The sequence below is a fragment of the Tamandua tetradactyla genome, chromosome 9, assembly GCF_023851605.1.
Source record: "Tamandua tetradactyla isolate mTamTet1 chromosome 9, mTamTet1.pri, whole genome shotgun sequence".
Taxonomy (NCBI): domain Eukaryota; kingdom Metazoa; phylum Chordata; class Mammalia; order Pilosa; family Myrmecophagidae; genus Tamandua; species Tamandua tetradactyla.
This window is the reverse complement of record NC_135335.1, coordinates 76,938,533-76,953,476: the sequence shown is the minus strand read 5'-3', so window position 1 is coordinate 76,953,476 and position 14,944 is coordinate 76,938,533. Positions and strand designations below refer to the sequence as shown.

Below are 14,944 nucleotides of genomic sequence, written 5' to 3'. Positions count from 1 at the left end.
TTATCTCTTGAATTATTTCTGGAAATTCTCTTGGACATTTCAAATCAGAAAATCCAGAGGAGAGAGGGATGAAAGCAAGAAATTTGTTTGAATGAATATCAATAGTAGCAATATTTGAAAGAGAATAATTCCTGTTATTAAGGGTGTGCTTTTTTTTTATTTTAATGGAGCAGGAATAAATTCACTGATTCATAGGGAGTGGTCTACAAATTGACATTTTTAATATTCCTGTAATTTTTCTTGATCACTTGGGGAAAGTCCACATAATCAGTTATAAAACATATGCTCAGTAGAATTGATTGTTCTTCAGAATCTGTACCAACTATCTCCTTTTCTAAATTCTGACAATGACTTTAGACATGGAACTTCAGTTCAATGTTCATGAGTTGAAAAGTACTGTCTTGTCCACTGTCTTTTGGAACATCTCTGCATTGATTATAATTAAAAACTCATTACATCTTAAATAGTAACATATTTCCTAGATTCTATTTTATGTTACATTAACTCTCTCTCTTTCTTTTTTGAAAAATATTTTTATTGACAGATTTTTCACATACATACAGTCTATATATGGTGTACAATCAATGGCTCACAATATCATCACATAGTTGTATAATCATCACCATGATCATTTTCAAAGCATTTGCATTAATCACTCTAGAAAAAGAAATAAAAAGAAAAAATAAAACTCATTTACCCCATACTCCTTATCCCTCCTGCTTATTTACCAGTACTATTTCAATCTACCCAATTTATTTTACACCTTTTCCCCTTCATTACTTATTCCTTCAACACTAAATGCCCAATCTCTAGCCTACTCCTATTACCTGAAAACTTGTGTTCTTAAATTCAATTCTCAAAGTTCACTCATTAATGTTAGATCATGTTAGTGAGACCAAACAGTATTTGTCCTTTTGTTTCTAGTTAATTTCATAGTGTCCTCAAAGTTAATACAAGTTGTTATATACTTCATGACTTTACTCTGTCTTACAGCAGCACAATGTTCCATTACCACAGTTTGTTTAGCCACTGGGCTGTTAAGGGACATTTGGGCTGTTTACATCTCTTGGCAATCGTAAATGATGCTGCTATAAATGTTGGTGGGAAAATGTCTTTTTCTGTCCTTGCTTTCAGGTACTCTGAATATATACCTAGTAATGGGATTGCTGGATTATATGGCAGTTCTGTACTTAGCTTCCTGAGGAACCACCAAACTGCCTTCCAGACTGGTGGCACCATTTTATATCCCCACAGTTGATAGTGTGCCTCTTTCTCCACATCTTCTCCAGCACTTGTCATTTTCTGGCTTTGTTTTTCTTTTTTCTTTTTTTATAATGGCCATTCTGGTGGGTGTCATATGATATCTCATTGTACTTTTGATTTGCATTTCCCAAATAGACAGTGAATTTGGGCATATTTTCATGTGCCTTTTAGCCATTTGTATTGCCTCTTCTGAGAACTGTCTGTTCATGTCTTTTGCCCATTTTTTAAATTCAGTTGTTTGTCTTTTTGTTGTTGAGTTGAAGAATCTCTTTATATATTCTGGACACTAAACCATTATTTGATGATATGTGGTTTCCAAATATTGTTTCCCATTGTGAAGACTGCTTTTTCACTTTCCTTACAAAGTTCTTTGAGGCATCAACATGTTTAATTTTGAGGAGATGCTATTTATCCATTTCTTTTTTCAATGCTTGTGCTTTGGGTGTAAAGTCTAGCAAACCATCTCCTATTACTAGATTTATAAGCTATTTCCCTACATATTTCCCTTTATTTTATGGTTTTAGCTCCAATGTTTAGGTCTTTGATCCATTTTGTATTAATTTTTGTATAGGGTGTGAAATTTAGGTCCCTTTTCATTCTTTTCTATATGGATACCTAGTTCTCTAAACACCATTTATTGAAGTGTTTTCTCTGTCCCAGTTGGTTTGACTTGACTACCTTATAAAAGACCAAATGTCCATGGAGAGTCTGCCTATCTCTAAACATTCAATTCGACTCTGTTGGTCAGTATATCTATCTTTATGCCAAAGCCACACTATTTTGACCACTATAGCTTTATAATATACTACAAAAGCAGGTAGTATGAGACCTCCCACTTCATTTTTCTTTCTCAAGATATTTTTTACTCTCCATGCACCCTGCCCTTCCAAATAAATTTGGTCATTGGTTTTTCTATTTCTGCAAAAGAAGTTGTTGGGATTCCAATTGAATCTACAAATTCAATTTGAATCTACATTGAATCTACAAATAAATTTGGGTAGAATTAACATCTTAACTATATTTAGCTTTCTAAGCCATGAACATGGCATGCCTTTCCATTTATTTTGGCTTTCCATAATTTATTTTAGCAATTTCTTACAGTTTTCAGTGTATAGGTATTTTGTGTCCTAAGTTAGATTTATTCCTAAACATTTCATTCTTTTGGTTACTATTGTTCATGGATTTTTTTCTTAATTTCCTCCTCAGATTTCTCATCACTTGTGTATAGAAACACTACTGAAATGGGGTCATTGATCTTGTACCTTGATGTCTGCTATACTCATTTATTAGCGCTAGTATTTTTGCTTTCGATTTTTGGGGGGATGTTTGACATGCAGTATCATGTCAACTGAAAACTGTGAGAGATTTACTTCTTCCCTTCCAATTTGGATGTCTTTTCTTTCTATCATTTTTTTTTTCTTTTTGTACTAATTGCTAGAACTTCCAGCATCATGTTGAATAACAATGGTGCCAGTGGTCATCTTTGCCTGTTTTCTGATCTTAGAGGGAAAGCTTTCAATCTTTCTCCATTGAGGATGACATTAGCTGTGTGTTTTTCCTATATTCCCTTTATCATGTTGAGGAAGTTCCCTTCTATTCTTATCCTTTGAAGTGTTTTCATCCAAAAAGATTGTTGAATTATGTCAAATGCCTTTTCTGCATCAATCTAAATAATTGTTTTGTTTTTTCACTGTGATTTGTTGTACTGGTATATTATGTTAATTGATTTTCTTATGTTGAGCCACCTTTGCATACCTGCCATAAATCCCACTTGGTCAGGGTGTGTAATTCTTTTAATGTGCTGCTGGATTCAATTTGCAAGTATTTTGTTGAGGAATTTTGCATCTATATTCACTAAAGAGATTGGCCTCTAATTTTATTTTCTTGTAGTATCTTTTTCTGGCTTTCATATTATAGTGATGTTGGCTTGATAGAATTACTTATATAACTCCCTCCTTTTCAGTATTTTGGAAAGAGTTTGAGCAGGACTGGTAGTAATTCTTTCTAGAATGCTTGCAAGAATTTGCACGTGAAGCCACCTGGTCTAGGACTTTTCTTTTTTGGGGTGCTTCTTAATGAATGATTCAGTCTCTTTACTTGTTATTGGTTTATGAAGATCACCTTTTACTGTTCCAGTCAATGTAGATTGTTCATGCTTTTCTAGGAAGTTGTCCATTCCATGTATATTATCTATTTTATTAGAGTATAGTTGCTCATTGTATCCTCTTAATACCTCCTTTACATTTGCCAGGTCACTGGTTTGTATCCTCTTCCATTTCTGATATTCTTTATTTGCATTCTCTTTGTTTTTAACAACCTAGCCAAGGGTCCATCGATTTTATTCATTTTTCACAAAAAACAACTTCCAGTTTTGTTGATTGTTTTTATTATTTTGATATTCTCAATTTCATTTTATTTCTGCTCCAATATTCATGTTTTTCCTTTTGTTTGCTTTGGGATTGGTTTGCTATTATTTCTCTATTCTCCCATGTGAAGAGAATGAATTCCTTGATTTTTGCTCTTTCTACTTTTTCAATATAAGAATTTAAGTCGAGAAATTATCCTCTCAGCACTGACTTCACTGCATCCCATGAATTTTGATATGTTGTGTTTTCATTTTCATTTGCCTTAAGGTATTTCCCGATTTCTCTTTTCATTTCTTCCTTGACCGACTTGTTGTTTAAGAGTGTGTTGTTTAGCCTCCATGTATTTCCGAATTTTCTGGCCCTCTGCCTTTTATTGATTTCCAGATTCATTCCATTATGATCTCAGAAAGTATTTTGTATGATTCCAATTTTTTAAAATTTATTGAGTCTTGTTTTGTGACCCAGCATATGGTCTATCCTGGAGAATGATGCATGAACACTTGAGAAAAATGTGTATCCTGCTGTTGTGGGTATACCATTCTGTAAATGTCTGTTAAGTTTAGTTAATTTATTGCATTATTCAAAATCTCTGTATCTTTATTGATCCTCTGTCTAGATGTTCTATCCATTGATGAGAGTGGGGAATTGAAGTCTTCAACTATTATGTTATAGATTTGCTTCTTTCAGTATTGTCAGTGTTTGTTTCAAGTATTTTGGAGCATTCTGGCAAAGTGCATAAATACTTTTTATTGTTATGTCTTTCTTATTGTTGAATTGTCCCTTTTATTAACACCTAGTGTCCTTCTTTTTCTCTTTTAATAGTTTTAGATTTAAAATTGAATTTGTTAGATATTAGTATAATTACTCCTCCTCTTTTCTGATGGTTATTTGCATGGAATAAATTTTCTCAACCTTTCATTTTCAACATATTTTTTTGTCCTTGGGTCTAAAGTGAGTCTCTTATAGACAACATATAAGTGGGTCCTGTTTTTTAATCTATTCTGCCAGTCTCTGTCTTTTTTGGGGTGAGTTTAATCCACTGACATTTAATAATATTACTGTAAAGTCAGTACTTCTACTATTTTGTCTTTTGGATTTTGTAAGTCATAACTATTTTTTTGTTTCCATGATTTCTGCTGAGATATCCACACATAGTTTTATAGCACTTCCCTTGTATGTGATGGATTGCTTTTCTCTTGCTGCTTTCAAAATTCTCTCTTCATCTTTGACATTTTGCAATCTGTTAAGTATCTTCAAATATGTCTATTTGTATCCATTCTGTTTGGGGTACACTGCCCTTCTTAGCTCTGTAATTTTATGTCTTTCATAAGTGATATGAAATTTTTCATGATTATTCCCTCCATTAGTTTTTCTCCTCATTTTTCCCTTGTCTTCTCCTCCTGAGAAATCCACAACACATATACTTATGTGCTTCACTTTGTCATTTGGTTCGCTAAGAGTCTGCTCATACTTTTCCATTATTTTCCCTATATTTTCTTATGTGCTTTGGATTTCAGATGCCCAGTCCTCTAGTTCATTAATCTTTTCTTCTGCCTCTTCAAATCTATTGTTGTAGCTTTTCATTGTTTTTTTCTTCTCATTTCTTCTATTGTGCCTTTATTCCCATAAGTTCTGCCATTTGTTTTTGAAACTTACATGCTCATCTTTATATTTGCCCAATATCTCCTTTATATCCTCCCTCAACTCATTGATTTGATTTTCTATGAGATTTTGTGTGTCTGTACAAACATCCTGTATTAATGTTTCAACTTCTGTATCTCATTTGAAGTGTTGGTTTGTTCCTTTGATGGGGCTGTATCTTCAATTTTCCTGGTGTGATTTGTTATTTTTTGCTTATTCTAGGCATTTGCTTTCCTTAATTAGTTTATTCTGGAGGTTGCTTTCATTCTTTTGCCTAGGGTTTTCTTGCTGGATGGCTTTTTCTCTATCAATTCTTTGAAGTTCAGTTCAATTTATTCCAGACCTCCAGAATAAGTTCTATTTAACTGATCAGAATTTTTCAGTTCTTATTTTTCTGTTTCTTGCCCTGCCTATATGAAGCCTTTTATTTTTTTAGAAGGATATCCTCAGATATTATAGACCCCAGTCAGATGCTCCCAGACCAGACAGACCTACATCATAGGAGGAAAGAGTAGGCAGCATCAGTTTTTCCTGAAGGTGAGACCCAGCAGGTTTTCAGACATTCCTATGAAGGCTCTAGACTCTGTGCTTTTTCTCCTGTCCTTCCCAGAATGTGGTGCTTGTATGCCCATGTCTTCCCACCAGCTTAAAGTGATGTGGTGCCTTTAATATCAGCAGACTTTCTCTGCCAGAGATGTAGTTGAGACAGAGGTGAAGTAGTAGGATGGCTTCAATTCCTTGTTTTTGCCAGCCCCTGGGACCTGAATTCCTTGAAGGAGGAATTCCACTTGAGCTGGGCACTGCCCCCTTTTCTTAGGAAAGATACACCCTTTAGGGAATTAACCCCTTTCACTTGACTAGTTACTTTGTCTCTCAGACAAGCATTAGTTCTGCCCTTGCCAGGGGCAGTGCTAGAACCTGAAATTGTTTGCAGTTCTGTTACTGTTAAGGGGTTAAAAAAAAAAGTGAAAAGCCTTTTCAGATCAGGACACCTGCTTCTCAGATTTGTTAATCATGAGTTTGAGTTGGTACGTGGCTCCAGGTATCTCCAGGCTCTATGTCATCCCTTTTCATGGTGTGCTGCCCTTTTCTAGTAGTATGTGTTGTCAAACTCAAAAAGCCTCTGTTGTTTTGTTTTGTTTTCCATCAGCCCCACCCCCTTTCTGCCATGGTAAATGCCCTTGTTTCTTTAGTGCTTATTCTAGATTTCTCTATGCAGGGAGCCTATTTTAAGTAGTCAGAATTTGTTAATTAATTCAAAATTAGAGCTTGGTTGAGCTAAACCCTTGCTACTAATAAAAGTCTGTTTCTTTTCAGGGAATCAGTCTGCTATGCCTATGGGCAAGGAGCACCAGCCTCTCCAGCTTGAGGGACTTACAAATCCACATGTGATCTTAGCCATTCTACTTAGTCCACACTGGTTTATGCTGTGTGTCTAGTCATTTCTGTTCCCCCAGCAGTTGTTCTGTACCATTCCTGGCTATATACTAGATGCTCTGGAGGATGAACTAAATTCCACACCTCACTATGCTGCCATCTTGCCCTCCAACTCTTTTTCTTGAGGGATCATTGATCTTACCTCACTGCTGAATTCCTTTGGTAAAGCAGAGTTATTTGATCTGCTGGCTGTGTTCTGGGAGCTGTTCTTATAAAACTGCACCCATAGCGATGGTTAGCTCCTCGGATCATGAATGTCTCTTTACTTTGATGTTTTTCATAATCTGTCCGTGAGGTCAGTGACTATTGTTAATTATAGATTTCTCCCCAAATGTAAAATTGCATCACAAACAAAATAGACAATCAAAAATTATGTTAAATTGAATTATGTCAGATATGTAAGATAAATGTTTGGTTAAAATTGCTATCTGTAGAATTTTGTCTTTGAACTACAATTGCTACAAATTGGGTTATAGTGACCTGTAACTAAAATAATAATAAAATAAAACTATGCTCATCCTTGGGAATTTTTTTGTTTGTTTCAGCTGCTCTCATCTGAGGTTGAAATAACACAAAAAAATACTAATTTGTATGGAAAACTTTCTTTCCCTGCCAACAAAATTCCTAATTACTGTATTTTTCTTACTTAGAACAGATGGAGCAAAAATGTGCACTTGCCTAGATTTTTTAACAAGTGGTGTTTTATCAACACAAAACATAAAACAGATGATGCACAACTATATTAAAATTTTGTTAAGGAATAGAAGTACAAGTGCACAGTTTTTGTTCATTCTAAGATATCTATACATCATTCAGAGAAGTTACAACTTAACTTATCCATACCAGAAATCAACACAAATAATATTTATCAATGCTCCATTATCTGAAGCTCCATTACCTAAGCAATGGAAAACATATAAGATGCCTAATAAATGGCTTCAGCCCAAAGAGTTCATGCTATGAGTGAAGGCGCTAAGTCAATTTCAAAATACAAAAAGTGGCAAGAGATTTACCCACAGCAAAAGACTAAAGACAATACAAGCATAATTAAGATAGTTTCAGAAACATAATGTCCTGAATCATATTATTTCCTTACAGATTGTAGAAGGTTATGTTTTTTTTTAGACATTTTTGCATAATTCAGCAATACTATTATCTGTTTTTAACATGGTGTATCTTTTGTGAATATTGGCCACATTTCTCTACTGTCATTGAGTTTCTCCAGTCCTGTGGTTATCATTTTATAATTATGCAATACTATTTATAACTTTATAATTTTGTTGTATGATCTCCATTTTATAGATTAAAAAAACTGAATTCCTAAGAGTTTACATGACTTGCCTGGAATCACTTAGTTTGAAAATAACTCAATAGGGGTTTTTAATCAAGTTTATGTAACTCCAAAACACACACATTTTCCATTCTTCTACATCCAAAGAAAAAGAATCATTCTTTTCCTATAACTAATGTCACAATGTTAATCTACATCAACATTTTAAATGATTCTGTATCAAAACATATAAAATCTCAGGAATGGGATTCCTTGGATGGGGTGTGGGTCATCTAATCAACTTACATCTGGTTGTTTAGGATATTTTTCCAAAGTGATCCATCTCATTCTTAGAATGTTCACTTCAGAGCAACTTGTATACACATAATTTTTATGCTATATTCTTTAGGACCAAAGATTACATATTTACATTTTCTAAAGAGTCTCTCACCTCTCAAGCATCTTAATTTGGGGGCTCCATTTAATAATAAGTGAGATCCAAACATCCCGATTCTTTAAAATTTTTGTGACATCTTAAGATTATATAAATAACTAGAAATAACCCTGGCAGCTAGCAGCTGAAGTGTCCCAGAAGTTCCTCTGGGTGTTTCAAATGATTCTGATTTCCGTAGCTAGATAGAGCTTCCAAGGCACTTACAGAGAAGCAAGGAAATTAAGTTATTTAGGGTTCCAAAAGATTGGGCTGAGAAAACAAAGGAGAATCTGGGGCCAACTACTTTGTTGCCATTCAAAATGAGCTTCCTATGAAGATCCAATTTACTGGCTTTACTTACTTATCCTTGTCTCACTTTCAGCATATCCAAAGGCAAGATCATTAGCTTGATCCTTTCTGATAATTGGACTAGGTGGATGACTAGCATCCTAATGACATTGTTTTACAACTTAAATATTATAGGATTTGACTCTGTTTTACACATAATCTGACTAGCAAAATATGGAGTCCCATTGTCTAGCATTTTTAATGCAGATTAAAGTAATTCCATCATTTATTTGTCTTTCAGAGATGATCCATTATAAAATTATAACCAACCAAATTGCTGTTTAAAATTGCTTTTATGTTTGCTAATATTTTTCTAACCTTTCCTTAAGTTTAGATGTTGATTTTCTCAAGGAAGTTGAAGGCTTTTGTTATAATGTCTCATTTTAAGTTAAATCTTATTTAGTCAATTCCAAACAATTTGTCTTTCTTCAGTATGCAGATAATTTGAAGTGTGTGTTCCCTACAGATTTCAGATACTTAATTTCATTGTTCTCAGTGAAATTAAAAAAAAAAAATAGTTGCAGAAGAGAGAACTAAGGTCAATGATATATTTTCCAGTATCCATACATAGAACAAACCATTGTATTTATGTATTGAAACCTAATTCCTTAATGAATGACACCAATATATGGATTTGCTTTGGCATGGTCTAGGGAGATGGAAAGAGATCCAGGAATATCAGCAACCAACCTGCTCATGTATAGGACACAGAACATATGGTAGAAATCCCTTCACTGAGAAAGCATGTCAACTACCAGTTTTTCACTTTTCAATTGTTTCTTCTTCCTAATAAAATTGTAGACACCGTTTACAAAAATATTGCTGATTAATTCTGTTTTCTGATGAATAGATTTCAAGTATATTTCTAAATCCTTAAATGCACTATTTTACAGAATTACTCAATTACTATGTATAGCATTTGCCATAAATGCATTATGCTATGAGTATATTTGTGGAGTAGGTAAAGACTGAAACTTTTCATAGAAATGTCTTCATCCAATAACCTTGCTTGACATAAAACACATATTGTTTTGATAGAAAAAGCATGTTTATTTTAGAGTCTGTTTCTGAGATGAAAACATTCAAATTTATTGATATTCATTAGAATATCATCTATATAATGTATTTTAATATCTCAATAGACCATATCAAAATAAATATAGCTTCTATGTTATAAAGCATATATATTTTATATAAATTGCCTTTTATTATTTGAAATTCAAAACAATATTTTTAATTAAGGAGAATGGTTTATGCTTAGCCACATGTATCTATTTATTGTTATAATGTCAACTGAGCCTCAAAAATTTTAATTGTAAGAACATTTGTCAGGCTGAATAATTTTCTACCTTAATTGATTTTGTTTGGGTTAAATGGGAAGCAGCTTCTGAATCTTCCACTTGAAATATTCCTGATATTTGTTCCTAAATTTGCTCCACCCACCTTATCATTGCCTTCTTCTATCTAATAAACTTATAGGATCTATTTTGATTCAGAACACTGCAGAAACAAATGATCTTGTGATCTAATGCTTTTGTGACCTAGACAAGTTTGTGACTAATGTGACTGAAACAAATCAACATTTCTGTCAAACTCATTTTCATGACACTGATTACCACAACCATAAGAAAACTGGTGGCATATAAAATTGGGCATTTCTATTTAATATAATGTTTGATACCTTACAATTTGGTTTGGAGATATATAGATAGATATAGATAGATAATGTATATATAATATGTGTATATATATATATATATAGATATATAGATGCATTAGCTTTATATTGCTATATAAGAAAAAATTATCACATGTTCTGCTTAGTGTCTCAAAAGACTGCATTCCAGGTGTCAACTGGGCAAAGTTCTCCTATGTAGGCTTAAGTAGAGAAGAATCTAATTTCAAGCAAATTCAGGTTATGCGGAGAGTCCATTTACATGTAGCTGCATACTTGAGTGTCTCAGCTTTTGTTGGCTATTGTCTGGAGACCACTCACAGGTTCAGGAAGCTGCTCACAGTTCTCAGAGGCCACCTGTACTTCCTTGTCTCTTGGTTTTCCTAAAAATGATTAAGCCATGTAGGAGAATCTGCTCCAGTTGGCTGAGATGGAGTTTAATATAACGTTATGATGTCTTGCCACAGAATGTAACCATATTATTGGATTCATTAATAGGAACATTCAAAAGAAGGGTATTATACAAATACAAGGACGCCAGGAGGGGGAAATCATTAGAGGTCACTTTTATGGTCTGCCCACCTCAAAATGAGAGATAACAAGTTTTATAAATTGGTTCATTGGGGTTTAATATTCTCTTTTCAATGAAAGGAACTACAGAAAGATTAGGAATCAAAGAATTCCAGCAAGCATGTTGTCCTCTGCTCCATAAAAATTATGTTGATTTCTTCTATGTTTCCATATTCAGAAAGTGAGATTCCAGAGAGCCATCTTCTGTCAAATGTTCATAACAGCATCACTCTTAGTTTTTGTCTATCTATAGGCAATTACAGATCATTTAGTATGCCATTCAGAAAAGGGTTCTGTTTTTATAATTTGGATATCTCTTTCTTATGTTGGTCTTAAAGTTCTATTTAAATATTAAATACAGTCTTAATCAGAGGGCATTTTTTAACTTTTTGACTTGTATAATATAACATATATACAAAGCAAAGAAAGAAAAAAGCAATAGTTCTCAAAGCACTCTTCAACAAGTAGTTACAGGACAGATCCCAGAGTTTGTCATGGACTACCATACCATCATCACAGATTTTTCCTTCTAACTGCTCCAGAACATTGGTTGTTTGAAGGAATATTTTTTTTTAATCATCACAATTGATTTTAGTTTCTTTTTTGTGAAAAATAATATATATATATATAAAAGCAATAGAGTTCAAAGCACAGTGCAACAATTAGTTGTGGAACAGATTTCAAAATCTGGTAGAGGTTACAATTCCATAATTTTATGTTTTTAATTCTAGCTTCTCTTAGACACTGGAGACTGAAAGAAATATCAATATATTGACTCAGCAATCATATTCATTTTTTAAGCCCTACCCTCTCTGTATAACTTCACCCTCTCCTTTGATCTTTCTATCCTACTCTTTAGAAGTATTTGGGCTATGGCCATTCTAACTTTTTCATGTTGTAAGGATGTGTCAATAAGGTGGTGGTGTGCTGATTTGAAAGGATGTATATCCCCTAGAAAAGCCATGCTTTAATCTAAATCCCATTTCATAAAGGCAAAATAATCCTATTCAATACTGTATGTTTGAAACTGTAATCAGATAATCTTCCTGGAGATGTGATTTAATCAAGAGAGGTTGTTAGACTGGATTAGGCAATGACATGTCTCTACCCATTTGGGCAGATCTTGATAAATTTCTGGAATCTTATAAAGCAGGAAACATTTTGAAGAATGAAAGAGATTCAGAGAGAGCAGAGAATACTGCAGCACCACAAAGCAGAGGGTCCATGAGCCAGCGACCTTTGGAGATGAAGAAGGAAAATGCCTCCCAGGGAGCTTCATGAAACAGGAAGCCAGGAGAGAAAGCTAGCAGGTGATACAGTGTTCACCATGTGCCCTTCCAGCTGAGAGAGAAGCCCCAACTGTGTTTGCCATGTGCCTTCTCACTTGAGAGAGAAACCCTGAACTTCATTGGCCTTCTTGAACCAAGGTATCTTTCCCTGGATGAATGCCTTTGATTGGACATTTCTATAGACTTGTTTTAATTGGGACATTTTCTCGGCCTTAGAACTGTAAACTAGCAACTTATTAAATTCCCCATTTTAAAAGCCATTCTGTTTCTAGTATATTGCATTCTGGTAGCTAGCAAACTAGAACAGGTGGGGAGACAGAACTATGAGGCTGGGCCCTCTAGGTTTCAGGATTTATCTGATCCAGGGACCCATATGGAGGTTTAGACTTCCAGAAAGTGGATGAAACCTTTGTAAAATCTTGTATATTGCCCTAGAGTACACCTAGGATTAACTGGGATGATTTTGTTTGAGGGTTGGCAAGTTCTGGAAGGTAGCAATGTCTGACTGAAGCTTGCATAAGAGTGACCTCCAGAGTAGCTTCCCGATTCTATTTGAACTTTTTCAGCCACTGATAACTTATTTCTTACTCTTCTTTTCCTGCTTTTGGTCAGGATGCCATTGTTGATCCCAAGGTGTCATGGCCAGACTCAACCCTGAGAATCATCTCTCATGTACCAGGGAGACTTTCACCTGTGGATTTCATGACCCATGTGTGTGTGTGTGTGGGGGGGGGCAATGTTTTAACTTGAAAAGTTGGGCTTAGAGAGAGTGAGGCTACATCTAAGCAAAAAAAGAGATACTCCAGAAGTAACTCATAGGCATACCCATAGGTAGGCTAAGCTTCTCTGCTACATACATAAGCTTCGCAAGAGCAAGACTCAAAATCAAGGACTTGGTCTATTGATTTGGGTGTTCCTAGTGTTTGACACATTATCAGAGGTTTCCCCAGTGGTAAAGTTTAATAGTTCCATATTTTTTCTCCCATACCTCAAGGGAATTTGCCAAAACTTTTTGATTCTCTGCTTAATACATTCTAAGATGTATCCAGCATTACATTAAGGTATACAGGATTAAAGGCCCTCATTCTTATTCTTGGCTCCCTGTGTTTCAGTTGTTTAAATGAGCTACCCAGACAAGTTGGGTTAGATTATGTGGTACAGAAAATTTAGGTTCCAGACAAAATAAATCTTTCTAAGATAACCAATAAACACACCCTCACCAAATAGGAAATCTAAACCTCCCCTTAACTCTTGTCCCTCCCTCTATTATTTACTGCTGGTACTGTGATACTGCTCGTATTTCCTGTTAAACATAGCCCATAGCATGCAATAACATTTTTCCTTCTGTACCCTGGACTTAAACACCTTTTGTACATGAATCATACCTTTGAAGTAGTTCCAGCAATAACTTATTTAGATTTCTAGCATTGATCAGTGGGCCACATAGGTCTACACTAACCTTTTCAATCATGTTCACCTTCAATATGCTAATAATACTCATAGACCCACTAGTGAACCACCTTCACTTCTATCTATTCCCTTACATTTGAGTTCAACCTCATTAGTTAACCATTCACCCATTTCTAGCTTCTGTGTAACTCTGAATCCCTTATATTATGTATTATAAGCCTCTGATTTTACCTTTACCATGGCCTTAAAAGTGGAGTCATACAGTATCTATCTTTTTGTGTTTGGTTTATTTCATGCAGTATTATGTCCTCAAGGCTCATTCATCTCATATGTTTCAGGATATCACTTCATCTTACTGCTGCATAATATTTTATCATATATATATATATACCACATTTTGTTAATCCACTTATCTATTAATGGGCATTTAGATTGTTTCCATCTTTTGGTGATTGTGAATAATGCTGCTATGAACATTTGTGTCCAAATGTCTGTTTGCATCACTGATTTCAGCTCTAATGGGTATACACCAAGAGGCACTTTTGCTGGGCCACAGGGCAATTCAATATTTAGTTTCCTAAGGAACCATCAAATTGTCTTCCATAGCAGCTGTTTCACTATAAATTCCCACCAGTAGTGCATAAGTGTCCCAATTTCCCCACATCCTCGCCAACATTTGTAGTTTCCTCTTTGTTTAATGGCAGCCATTCTTATAGGTGTCAGGTGATATTTCATTGTAGTTTTTATCTACATTTCCCTTATAGATAATGAAAATGAGAATCTCTCCATGTGCTTTTGAGTCATCTGTATTTGTTTTTCAGAAAAATGCGTATTCATATCTTTAGCCCATTTTATAATTGGGTTGTTGTTGAGTTGTATGATTTCTTTATGTATACAGGATATCAAATTTTGACCAGTGTGTGTTTTGCAAACATTTTCCCTATTGGGTTGCTGCCTCTTCACCTTTTGGACAAAATATTTTGAAGTGCAAAAACATTTGGTTTTGAGGAGTTCCCACTTACCTATTTTATTCTGTTGCTTGTGCTTTGGGTGTCAAGTTTAGAAACCTACCTCCTATTACTAGGTCTTGAAGACGTGTCCCTACATTTTCTTCTAGAAGGTTTATGGTACCAGTTCTTATATTTACATATTTGATCCACTTTAAGTTAATTTTTGTATATGGTATAATAAGGGTCCTTTTTCATTCTTTTGGCTATTGTTATCCAGTTCTCCCATGCCCAA

The 14,944-nt window shown here is 34.5% G+C and overlaps 1 long non-coding RNA gene across 1 annotated transcript in view; it reads right to left on the bottom strand.

Moving 5' to 3' along the window:
- Positions 1 to 14,944, bottom strand: part of LOC143646163 (uncharacterized) — a 97,806-nt gene that overhangs the window by 48,498 nt on the left and 34,364 nt on the right. The window lies entirely within an intron of this gene.